A 13189-nucleotide genomic window follows, 5' to 3' on the forward strand; every position below is an offset into this window, starting at 1 on the left:
TGATGTGATGGTGATAGTGATTGATGAAGGAAGATCAAGAACCCATTGTGTTCAGCACTGTGAACACCTAATGATCGTTACTTGAGAGTCTCATATTTAAACTGTAAGCAAGAGACAACAATGGAATGAGTAAGCAGGTGAGAAATGAACATACTGCAATGAAATGGCTTTTTCTAATTGGGTTTCAACTTGGTGAAATGATAAGTGATCCCATCATCCCAGCCTCACATTTATGGGACTCTGTATGAAGGCAGCAGCAATTCTCTGCTGCAGAGGGCAGAGACTGTATCAGGCAGTTCACAGAGCAGTAACTTTATGCAAATTATTTTCTCTGCAGTGGATGACAGCGGAGAAGGAATTTCTGGCAACACCCTCTCCAGGTTTTTTGTTATTTCCCAGGGAATCTCTGTCTAAGTGAAGGGCACTTACAAGGTACATTATTTCCTTATTCCTGCAGCTTGGGCCTCCTTTTGCCTGCAGCACTGCAGGGATCTTAGCATGTAGCTTTAGGCTTTGACAGTCAGCTCGCTGGAGTACTGAAGCAAAGCAGTAAAGCCAATGCAGCAAAAATGCTGATCGTACTCCAGTCTGGGAGGAGTGCTATTCATATTCAACTCACGGCAAAGCCTGTTATAACGTCATAAATCCTCCGTAGCAGCAAGAGCGGGACAAGGGAGAGAAGCCTGCTGTCTCTGCTTTTCTTGCACAGCCTATTCTCAGCACTGTGCGTCATGCTCTCCTTCATCACCCTCCATCACTTCTGCACACTTCAGGCAGACTCTGAGATCCAGGTTTTCAGGATCATGAGTTAGCAAAGGCCTTTTTTACCATGACCCAAAGGCCACAAAAGCCAGGGAGTTTCTTGCTGTCGATCCACATGTTTGTGCTCTGAGTAAATTTGACAGAAGAAACATGGAGCCCCCGTGGTGCCAATATTAACAACGATTTTCAGAGTACAACAGCACTTTAAGTGGGAATAAAGAGACAGGGCTCTTGGAAGAAATAAAAGCAGCTGTAAATGTCAAATTCATTTAATGGCAGGAAATCATATATCTAGAGAGACAAGCTCACAGTAGTTATTGTAACTGCTGGGTAAGAAACAATTTTTCGTTTTCTGCTGAATAGTTGGAAGCTTTTTCCCCCATTTTCTTCCACAATAGGACACGACAGAGACTCTTGTGAGTCTTCATGTGAAAAGACAGAAAGCAAGAAGCAAGAAACAATTAGTTAATAGCTGGGGAATATGGGCATTTGCTTGGGGTTGCAAAACATCGATTGTCAAATCCGTAGTAAGAAACAGTAACTTAACTGAGCTTACAGCATCAGGCCAGAAAGATCAAAAATGAGCAGAAGGACAAACAGGAACATGAAGAGGCAAAGTCGTTTCCTAAAGGATACAGAACCATCTAATGACAGAGCCAGCTTGAGCTGTGACTAAACTCCATGTGCCAGGATTTATTAACCCAGGACTCCAGGATTTACTAAATCAGTAGCTCCTGCTGAACTGCTGATATTCCAAAGTTTAGGTTTAAATACACGAAAATATTGTTGGAAGGAAGATATAAGAAGGGTTTTAGGCAATCAGCACAGTTCTTTTATTTGGTGCAGGGTTGCCAGGGCATCTAATGAGCTGCAACACTACTGGGCTAGGGAGAGTGATAGTTCCCCACACAATCAGTCTAACCCATTGCTGACATAAAAGAACACTGATGCACTCTTTTTAGCTGCTGTGGTTTGCATCCTTCATAAAAATAACCAGGTGAGGGCTGGAAAATGTGCCTAATATAGCTAAGAGTCTTTGACTTTCACTCCATGTGCAGCATGCATCTGAAACCATGCTGCTATATATTCAAAGGTCACAGAGGCAGGACATGCCTCCTAAAGTGAAAAATAAACCATTTTCCATATAACACTTTGAAGGGGATAGTGATAAAGACAGCTACAGAGCAGTGGAGTGCATGAGTAGCAGAATAACAGCAACTTTGATTCTGTTCCCAAGTTTCTCTGGTCACAAAGATCTTACAGTGCCATGCACTGTAACTTACACTTTCTGTTTGCAGATGGAAAAATAAGAGGTTGTGCATTCTCCATCCTTAGAGGGTTTCAAGACTGGATAAAGCTGTGAGCAACAGATGTGGTCAGATCTTCAGCCAACCCTAATTTGAACAAGAGGTTGAACCAGAAACCTCCTCAGAGGTGCCTCCCAACTTGAACTACACTGTGCCCCCTGCAGTGTGAGGAAGGTGAGATGTTGCTGCCCACAGTTAACAGAACGGTGACTTCTGGCCCTTATTTCCGTCAGCTGATGCTAGCAGGAAGCATTGCATTATCACATATATGTGATCCTCACCTCACATAACCCTTTATAAGCACCAATCCTTGGAGGAAGTCCTTACATATCCTACACAAAAACAGGGGCAAGAGGGGATGAGAAGGGGGAGAAGGACTCTGTGGAGAGTAGGGCAGAGTCTGCCTACCTTTGACAGGTGTGTGAAGATTCAAGGTGTCTGTTACAGAATCCCAGCATCATCTGGGTTGGAAAAGCCCTGGAAGCTCCTCCGGTCCAACCATGAACCTCACCCTGACCGTTCCCAACTCCACCAGATCCCTCAGCGCCAGGTCAACAAGACTCTTCAACCCCTCCAGGGATGGGGACTCCCCCCCTGCCCTGGGCAGCCCATTCCAACACCCAACAACCCCTTCTGCAAAGAAATACTTCCTAAGAGCCAGTCTGACCCTGCCCTGGCGCAGCTTGAGGCCATTCCCTCTTGGCCTGGCGCTGGTTCCTTGGCTCGAGTCTCATCCCCCCTCTCTGCACCCTCCTTTCAGGGAGCTGTAGAGGGCCAGGAGGTCTCCCCTCAGCCTCCTCTTCTCCAGACTAAACCCCCCCAGTTCCCTCAGCCGCTCCCCATCAGACCTGTGCTCCAGACCCTGCACCAGCTCCGTTGCCCTTCTCTGGACACGATCAAGTCATTCAATGGCCTTTTTGGGGTGAGGGGCCCAAAACTGAACCCACTCATCGAGGGGTGGCCTCACCAGTGCCGAGAAAAGGGGTAAGATCCCTTCTCTGTCTAATATGCTAAAGATGAGAAGAGAAATTAGAAGTCTGCTGCCCTAATAAAGCTGTCAGAGCTCTCAATGCAATAAAATAACCTAAAGCACAGCACAAAGAAAAGGAAAGGATGCATTATTCTGTGGATGCAGTTGACAAGCCATCAGAACTTGATGTGATGAGAAAAGCTAAACACAGTAATAGCTATGTAGGCATTTTCCTGCTTCTTGGTGAACACAGTTAGGGCTGGGATGTAGCACAGCATCAGGCACACATTAACAAATTACAAGAGTGCTCTTACAAAAAGTGGCCTGCCATGTGGATGGGCATAAGGCACGATAAGCTGTGTGGTGCAAAGGCAAATCTACATGTTTGAAAGCTGAGAGCAGGCTCAGGAACTTCATGGCTCAAGCATGTAAAGACCAAATACTGAAAACATGTTTCAGGGCCTTTCAGTTACGCTTCTTGTAGCAATGAGGAGGAGCTGACCTGCCTCAGCCCCACAGAGAAGCTGAACTAAGAAATAGGCAATTTATAGCAATAGTCATTGTTGTAACTGCTTGCAACAAGAAGGGGGGCAGGGGGGAAGCACATCATGGATTAGAACTAATCATGGCAGTGTGGAACTACTGTAAAAAATGGTTGGGCCTTATCCTAAAGGAAAAGGGGTACCAGCTTTTATCAACTTGGGAGAAAAAACCCCTGTACCTATACAGAAGGATGCAGAATAGGTCAAGTACATACTTTTTTTTTTTTCTTTATGCAAACTCTATCAGAATGGTATCTGAGCCAGGACAGTGTCAAACCTGCCTGTCACATGCACTGAAACAGCTCATCACCCAGTTGAACTGCAAAACTATCATGATCTTTGTTACCTGACTGTGCTCTATTTGTTCAAACAGATGAAATGACTACAGAGAATGGATGTCCTATATTGTTGCCGTCCCTATATTCCAATTTTTTGTTTGAAACCCCAGCTATTTCCCAGGGGAAGGCAACCTCCTTTTGAGCTGTCACTGTGTTGTCACCTCTGCACCACAGGTGAGCAGGAGCTGCTCCTAATTAGCTGAACAGAGAAGCAACAAGGATGACCTCCGGCCACCCCTTGCTTACAAGATAACGAAGCAAGATTTGTAAATGCCATGTAACAAGGGCCTTGACAACAGCAGTTGCCAGTCACACTTGGAGGAAGTCTATAATCCCTCTACAAAGGTGAGGCAGATCTGACCTAGCTTTCATCCACCAGGCTGAGGTATCCACAGCAGCAAAGATGGCAAGTCTTAGCACCATGAACCAATGGCCACATAAATAGGCAGGGGCCCAGGTGGTTTTGTACACTGTGGTGCTCACAGATGGGAAAGAGAAGCCCCAGGCCAAGGGGAAGGAGAAGAGAGATGTACACAGAGCAGCAAGGTCTTTTTCTGTGGCTGGGCAGACAGACCTGATTTGGCACAGCCACAAAAAAAGCCACGTTTAGTTTACCATCCACCCACATGGGCTCTGGGACTGTTGGCTTGAGTGCTTCTATTAGCAGCTTCACTTCTCACAGCCAGCAAAGAGGGGTGGCATGTGGGGAGGGAGGAGGGAGAAGCAGGCCTGGGAGCTGGGAGGACCCAGGGTGAGACAAGGGAGCTGGATTACCGCAGCAGGAGCATGGGATCTTCTCAGTGCGAGTGCCAAGGAGCCACTTCTGGAGCAGGAAAATCTGTCCTGCAGTGACAGGGTTAATTTTAAATTGGCAGAGAGCTTCTTGGACTTTTTCACTTCCACTGTCAGATCTCTGGGGCTGGCAGTTGCTAATTACAATTATGTGAGGTGACAGTCACATGAGGAGTGGTGGATGGCTGAGCGGGGCTGAAAATCCAGAAGGTCAGATCACAATGAATTATAGTGACAGGACACAGAAGCCCCTGCCCCAAATTTTCGTTTCTTCTCCCCCCTTCCTCCCCCCACTATCTGCAGCACAAAAGCAAAAAAGTAAAGAAAAGAGAAATCATTCTCATAACTAAATGCAAATGGACGGAGGGCGCTGGGAGCTGGGTTTCAATGGCTACGCTGTCACTCCAGCTATCCAAATTCACAAGCCATAAGGCCAAAAGGGACCAACTAAGCACTTCTTTTCATTTCCCACAGGACATGGGCTGCCAGATAGCACCTGGCTTTAGTGACTGTTGAAGCAAGATCATTCTGAACTCTTAAGATTTTATTTTTACACAAAGAAGTCTGCACAAAGAAAGTACAAAACCAGTATAAAACACCACCAGCTCTGAGTGTTCCTACTAAGCATTTGCTTTGCACTGGCCTGAATGATCATGCAGAAACAGGGTCCCTTGCGTGTAAAATTGAGACGCTCGTAAGTCACGTTCTCATCCCTTCTCCCCCTTATCTAGCTCAGAGAAAACTGGGTTTGGCTCAGCCCCATTCCCATGACCAGCAAACAAATTACAGCTACTGCCATTCTCACATCAAAGATCAATTCAGCCCTGACCTCAGACTTACCTCATGGGTCTGTGCAGAGTTATTACCAGTGGTGATTAGTTCAGATTTTCCCCTCCAGTATTTCACAGAGATTTTATGATCTGTAGGTCACGGTCTATGCTAGAGAAAGCCATGTTAGAACTTTCTAATGATACCAAAACTCTCTGAAGGAGGAACCTGCTCACCATCCACAACAGCTGGTTTCCATGACAAGGATCACAGCTGACTGACCTCTTATTGCTGTTCAGTCCGATGTCTACAGTCACACCCCTGGAAAAGGGTGGCCCACATTAGGCCCTATGTCAGTAGAGTCCATGGATTTTGAAAATGCTACAGCTAGCTGCTGTGGCCTTTTCTAAAAGGTTTCCCATAGATTAAACTGAAAGAAAAGGTAACTGAGCCATACATGGAAACAAACTTTGCGTGAAACTTTTAAAAACAGGACTTGAACCTCTTTTGTGTCTCTTCTCAGATTATGAAGAATACATCAAAAATACTTTGATCACTTTTTCTAACTTCTTCTGCATTAGAATTTAACATTTTTCCTACCCATTTTATCACAACAGACTTTCTCAATGCTTAAAAAATCTGCTAAAGCTACACATTTTGAGGCCAAACTTGAAACAAGTTTAGAGAGGGAGAAAGCAATTTTTCATAGAACTATTAAAAACTCCTTCCTTATCTGTTAGGTTCAGTACCAATTTCACTCAACTGTCCAATGAGCCCACTGGAGAAGAAATCTCTTTCTGAAAGAGTCATATGAAGTTTTAGAACATTTTTGCCTCTTATGATTTGGTGATAACTGCTCTGCCAAGAAAGCTCTCCAGCTACAGCAAGTAGGAACCACCAACTTCTAGACAGCATAGAGATAGCCAAGCTTGAATTTATCCCAAAGACTAAATATAAAGCTATTTTATTAAAAAAAAAAGAAGATAAGGAGATCTTTGGTGAAGAGGAGGATTCAGTTAGTCAGCTCATGTATGAAAAGGTGCAGGTAAAACACAGCCTGCTAAATCTGTGAGGAGGTTCACCACTGACTCAGCCTGAAACATCTGGCCACTCAAATTTCTTGCAGCCTCGAGGCTCTTTTCTTTCATTTGGCAGCTTCACCTTCAAACGCTGCACCCTGCCTTTCTAGGCTTAATATGGGACTGTAGCTAGAGACCTGTTACAGATTTTAAGCATACATGCTAAAAGAAATAGTCAACAGCTACAGCAATAAGAAGAGACCTTTTTAGCAAAGAGTACTGGGAAAAAACACCGAGCTTTTAGCAGTAATGTGTAATTGGAAAAATACCATGCCCTGTCTTGACATTTGAAACTGTAATGGCAAATACCCATCAAATTGGCTTTTCCTCATTTTAATGATCCTGAAAGAATCACTGTAATTGCAACAGCTCTGTAATTTGTAACAATTTTAGGGAATGAATTTATTAGCACAAACAGTAAGTTGCTAGAGCAACTTTTGCAGCCTGATGAGCAGAGTGGAGAGGAGCAGTTACATCACTGCTCTGACAAAAGCCTGTATTACTATGATTAAACTATGCAGGAGATGAAAGAGCAGGAATCACCTAACTTCCTCACTAGTAGTGGAACTGAACAAAAATGCACCATTTTCTGTTCATAACCTGTGCATGACTTCTTACTGTATGTACATAATAGTCAAGTTACACAGTTCTTCATGCTCAGATTTGAGGAATAGCTGTATCAGAACCGCTAAATATCCCCTAGCAAGTCTATTTGAAATTATTTCTGAGAGATCTGTGGAAGTCCATAATGATGGCAATAGGCTCCTGGGTTATTTAATGGTAGAATATTCTGTGCAGAAATTCTAGGGTGGCTGCACGAACCCTGCAGTTGATAAGAATGTCTCCCCTTGAACAATTTAGCTCTTTTCCTCTTTCCAGGTTTGTGTGAGCAGGGAAAGGTTTGTCACAAACGTTTGTGATTGTTACTTCTGTACCCGGTTTTGGGGGCTAATCTGATCTAGGAAAGGTGACCAACCTATGAAACAGTTTCATATATTATGAAAACTACGTTTTCAAAATAATAGGTCTCAGAGTTGCAGATGGAAAAGATTTATCATGGCATCTAGCCAGTTTTCCAGGACAGGAAAACTTGTTTCAGTTATTTCTTAGCTGATGTTTCAGTGCACCTTTCTTACCCTTTCCTCAGAGACTTTATGACAAGTTTTGCATTTCCTGTTTGCTTCTATTACTGAACCCATGATTTAATACTACACATGCAAGCAGGAAGCTATTACAAAAGTAATCTAAAGGTTTATGATAACTTTGGGAAAACAGCTCTGCAGCTAGCACTTTTTTTCTCTGCAGCAATATTCCAGGTGGTATCATATCACAATCTTCTACAGCTACTTTCAAAGAGAAAATAGCTCTGCAATATCCTCCAGTATCACAGGATCATAAGTAGTATCTTCCCTTTCACAAAGAGCTACACAAAGTAGAAGCTGAACCAGTGTCTCTGTAGGGAAGTGGCAGGAAGAAGGGGTTGGGAAAAGGTGTGCTTTCCCAGGGCTGGAGTCTGATGCCAACAGTCTTGATGCTGGAGTTCAGAATCTGTTTCTAGCCCTGGCATACTGGTGGACATTTGGCAGGTCACTGGACCTACTGTGTAAAATTAGGGTTTATTCACCTTTCCCACATTTCATGAAGGTGATTGAACTTAAAAGTACTTTGAGAACATCAAGGGAAAGGTGATAGAAAAAATATCATTAACAGTAGGAAGTCTTGACAAATGAATTCCAGCGTTCACCATATACTTTACTCTGAAAGAAGGTAATAATTTTGAGCTAAAAAGTTGACAAGGATGTATCTTTGTCCCTTGAGAGGCACAGCTTTCTAGCAGCTTCATCCTTCTCCACGTTACCAAGGCTTCTGTAACCTCATTTCAAAAACATAATAAAGGCACCCAAATCCTCACACTTTTATAAAAACTGACAATGGAGGAAGCTTATGGGGGGAAAAAAAAAAAGTCACGCTGCAAGGATGGCACGGAAAAGTAATCAGTAATTTAATTCAATTTACAGCTCCCAGATCATGCAGCCTCCCTGACTCATCCAAGCCACTCTGCTTTATCAGAACTGCCAGCATCACTCTGAGACAGTGTGTAATAAAATATGGAAAATGTGTTCAAAATGTGCGACCTCACTGATGCAATGAGCTGACATGAAAAACACTTCCTTCTCGCTCTGAAATGCCATGATGTGGTTGCATTGGCTTGGAAGCAGATGTATACTGCTGCTGCTACTGTCACTGCTTCTGCCATACCTGTTCTGTGTACAGAGGACTTCAGGGCTCAGGGGATACACACTCAGCCTCCTTCACCAGCACAAAATGCAGAGTGTCACCCTTTCCTAAGTAATATAGGATGGAGTCACTCTTTGTGCATCTAAAGGATGAAGTGCTGTGAGATAACACCTTTATATGTCCCTTCTGCCCTCATAGTGGGGTAAAAAAACTGATTGCCCATTACTCTGACCTTTGAGGACGCAGGAACTTCAGCAACAGGGCTGCTCCAATAAAACCAGATGGCATGCAGCCCTGTTTTGTAGACATAGGTCTAATTGTACCTGTCACTGACCAAGTCTTGCTCTTCTCACTGCAGCTCTACTGTCTCTGTGTTTACCAAATAATAAATAAAGCTTTTCTACTCTTTCTCCTATTTTAGTATAGAGCTTGGGTGCTAAAATAAAACCCATTAAGCTAGCTACTGTTATTCATTCCTGTAGTACTACTGCATCTGTGATTTTAGTTCAAAGCACTACAATCTCTGCATTTTATGGCCGTAACATGACATGGTAAGAAAATACTGGCTCCAAAACACTACTAAAACCTGCAGCGCTAAGTAATGCTGCATCTAGTATCTGCAGCAGGAGAGAAACAGAGTAATTCCAGTTGGAAAGGACATTCCTCTTAAGGCCTCTAGTCCAAACTGTGCTCAAAGGAGAACTAACTTTGAAGTTAGGCCAGGGAGGGAGGATATCAAGAATAATCACCTTCATCCACCATCACTGGGCAAGACAGAAATTAAATACTTTTTTGTGTGGATTAAATGCAGCATTTATAAGAACTGTTAGGGAATAACATTACCAGCCAATGTAGATTCCACGGCAAGGAACTGATAATGAAAGGTTGGTCTTAGCACCGCATATTCACTACTTCATTGACACCTTCTGCTTTTCCGAAGATTGGATGTGTAACGCATGCAGCTGATGTTTTTAAAGTCAAATTAAAAGGTAAGTAATTTCAAAGAGGGACTCATTTCTAAATACTGTTGAGTTTTCTCCTAGCGGAAAATAACCAAGCTTCAGACTAGTTTGCAGCTCTTCTAGCCACTGGCTTTTGAACTGCTATGTTTGATTCACTGGCCAGAACAGTATCAGGCATAGTGGTTAACATGCCAGTGAGTCAATGGAAACACAGCTAAAATTGCAACTCTCAGCACTGGCAACATCAGTGGAATTATCTGGGTTGGAGAAACGGTGTCAAATGTTAGTGAAAGAAGTCTCATGTAGCCTCAGCTTTGCTCCATGAGGCAAGCAGCTGTGAACTGCAGAGCTGAACAAGTATTACTGAGAAATAAAATTCATGTATGCACAATATTCTCTTCTTTTAACCCCTACAAGAATTTTCAAATCACACTTTCTCCCACTCACAAATACTACCCTTCTCCAAGGTGACTAAAAACCATGATGTCCCTCCTGTAAGAAATTCTGCTCTTTTCTGGTTTTACTCAATATCAGAATGAAGCATGAAATTTAGTAATAAAAGTTCCCAGAAGGCACTGGATCCAGAGACACAGAACTGTAGATTTTCAGGCAGTCCCTGGTCAGGACATGTCTGCACTGCCATGGCAGCTACAGGGAGCTATAGTTCCACATCTCTCGAGTTCAGTATCTTCCCTACACAGCTTTTTCCTCCAGCTGAACCACCTCTTGACCACAGTGCAGCATGGAAGTGCCACCCTATCCACTAACTGGGATCAGGCAGGGTAGGCTGTATGTAGGACAACAGATCTAGATCTAGACGAGGGGATAGAGTGCACCCTCAGTCATTTTGCAGTCAACACCAAATTGGGCGGGAGCGTTGATCTGCTCGAGGGTAGGGAGGGTCTGCAGAGAGACCTGGGCAGGCTGGAGCGATGGGCTGAGCCCAACTTTCACTAAGGGCAAATGCAGGGTGCTGCCCTTGGGCCACAACAACCCCCAGCAGCGCTACAGGCTTGGGGAGGAGTGGCTGGAGAGCTGCCAGTCAGAGAGGGACCTGGGGGGGATTGATAATGAGCCAGCAGTGTGCCCAGGGGGCCAAGAAGGCCAATGGCATCCTGGCTTGTGTCAGCAATACCGTGGCCAGCAGGGACAGGGAAGGGATCTGACCCCTGTGCTCGGCACTGGTGAGGCCGCACCTCAATTCCTGTGTTCAGTTTTGGGCCCCTCACTACAAAAAGGATATTGAATGACTCGAGCGTGTCCAGAGAAGGGGAACAGAGCTGGTGCAGGGTCTGGAGCACAGGTCTGATGGGGAGCGGCTGAGGGAACTGGGGGGGTTTAGTCTGGAGAAGAGGAGGCTGAGGGGAGACCTCCTGGCCCTCTACAGCTCCCTGAAAGGAGGGTGCAGAGAGGGGGGATGAGTCTCTTGAGCCAAGGAACCAGTGCCAGGACAAGAGGGAATGTCCTCAAGCTGCACCAGGGCAGGGTCAGACTGGCTCTTAGGAAGTATTTCTTTGCAGAAGGGGTTGTTGGGTGTTGGAATGGGCTGCCCAGGGCAGGGGGGGAATCCCCATCCCTGGAGGGGTTGAAGAGTCTTGTTGACCTGGCGCTGAGGGATCTGGTGGAGTTGGGAACGGTCAGGGTGAGGTTCATGGTTGGACCGGAGGAGCTTCCAGGGCTTTTCCAACCCAGATGATGCTGGGATTCTGTAACAGACACCTTGAATCTTCACACACCTGTCAAAGGTAGGCAGACTCTGCCCTACTCTCCACAGAGTCCTTCTCCCCCTTCTCATCCCCTCATGCCCCTGTTTTTGTGTAGGATTATGTAAGGACTTCCTCCAAGGATTGGTGCTTATAAAGGGTTATGTGAGGTGAGGATCACATATATATGATAATGCAATGCTTCCTGCTAAAATGTCTTCCAGAATGCCTCTCAGGCATATATAGCACTGTGCAGTGCTCCCAGATGTGACTACGTGTCTAAGGAAGTAAAAAGGGAAAAAGCATACACTACTGTGTTAGCTGAAAAACTCATGTGAGAACATGCAGTTCAAGTCTGCATTCTGGTGCCCATAGGATAAAAACAGGGTTTTTAATCTTAAATTTTTTCTCTTTTAGACTTTGGCTACCTGTGTCCCCTACTAATATCTAGAGGAGGGCAGCTCCAAGGAAAGGGCTGTTCTGTGCTGGCTCCATAGCCCTCTTTCCCAGGCATCTGGGGCCGCTACAGCTGGAGGTGAGGCACCAGGCTAGACGAGCACTCCCAGTTGCCAAGTAGATCTGCACGGGCTGTGAGCACAGACAACTCAAATATCACTGCACTCTGCTCCTGCCAAAGAGCTCAACCCCTGCTTGCAGTTTTGTCAAACAAGGCTCTGCCACAAAAAAGCCATTAGCTAAAGGCACAAAACCACCTGGTTGATGAGGCTGAAGGTAGCTTTTGAGTTCTGGGGATGGTTGGCAAAGGCACCCTCCTCCTGGGATGCTTATGCTCCTGCAAAGCAGCGATGAGGCATGATGGGTTTGGAGATCCCTAGAGAAGAGCAAGTCTGCTGTTATCCATCACAGATCTTCTTTCTGATACCAGCAACAGAATAAAAGCTCATACATATCTCTTTTTGTGCATGGCCCAAATGGGGAAGAAGGGTAGTAAAAAGAGCAGAGGAGAAACTTGCAGCAAGAAAGATTCTCTGGATCCTTTGCGAATTTCACCGGAAGAGACAGGATCTGAAAATTTCACTGGAAGAGACAGGATCTGAATCTGGAGCTGTTCCAAGGGTCACACATTTCACTAGTAATACAGCATGGGCAACACACACATAACTATGTTAGACTGACTTTGGACTGTCCTACTTACTAAAACATGCTCAAGTCCCACAATTTTCTATGGGTCAAGTAAAGAGTTAAATAAACCACAGCATTCCACACTCTCCTGAAGAGGGTAGGTTCCTGATAAAGAAACTGCCTGAGGATGTGGCATATAAACACATTTCCATGTGTCAAGTCAGGTTCTGAACTTGTGGCACAGCAGTTCCTCAACAGTAGCCTCATGTTTCTAGCCCATGCAAGGTAGTTTAAAGGGCCTTGATCAAAGATTTCAATAGAGTGACACATGAAATCTGATCTCATCGTAACTTGCTTAAGTGCTTCATCCTCACATTAAAACATTTGCTGAGTCCACAGTTTTACAGTGCTCACACACAGTCGTAGCAAGATCAGTTCTGCGTGGAAGAAGCCGATGCCCTCCTTCTCAGGGTGGGCTGTTTCCATGTCAAGTCAGAGTAACAGTCATTCAGGCTCCACCTCTCCTCCAACCAAACCAAACACATCTAAAGGATTTTTTACAACAGGAGCAGTGAATTCCCCCACTTGTCCAATTCCCTTCTTTCTAGGGACTGGCAGAATCATGTCACATATACTTAGGGAAAA

The sequence above is a fragment of the Athene noctua genome, chromosome 1, assembly GCF_965140245.1.
Source record: "Athene noctua chromosome 1, bAthNoc1.hap1.1, whole genome shotgun sequence".
NCBI classification, from domain to species: domain Eukaryota; kingdom Metazoa; phylum Chordata; class Aves; order Strigiformes; family Strigidae; genus Athene; species Athene noctua.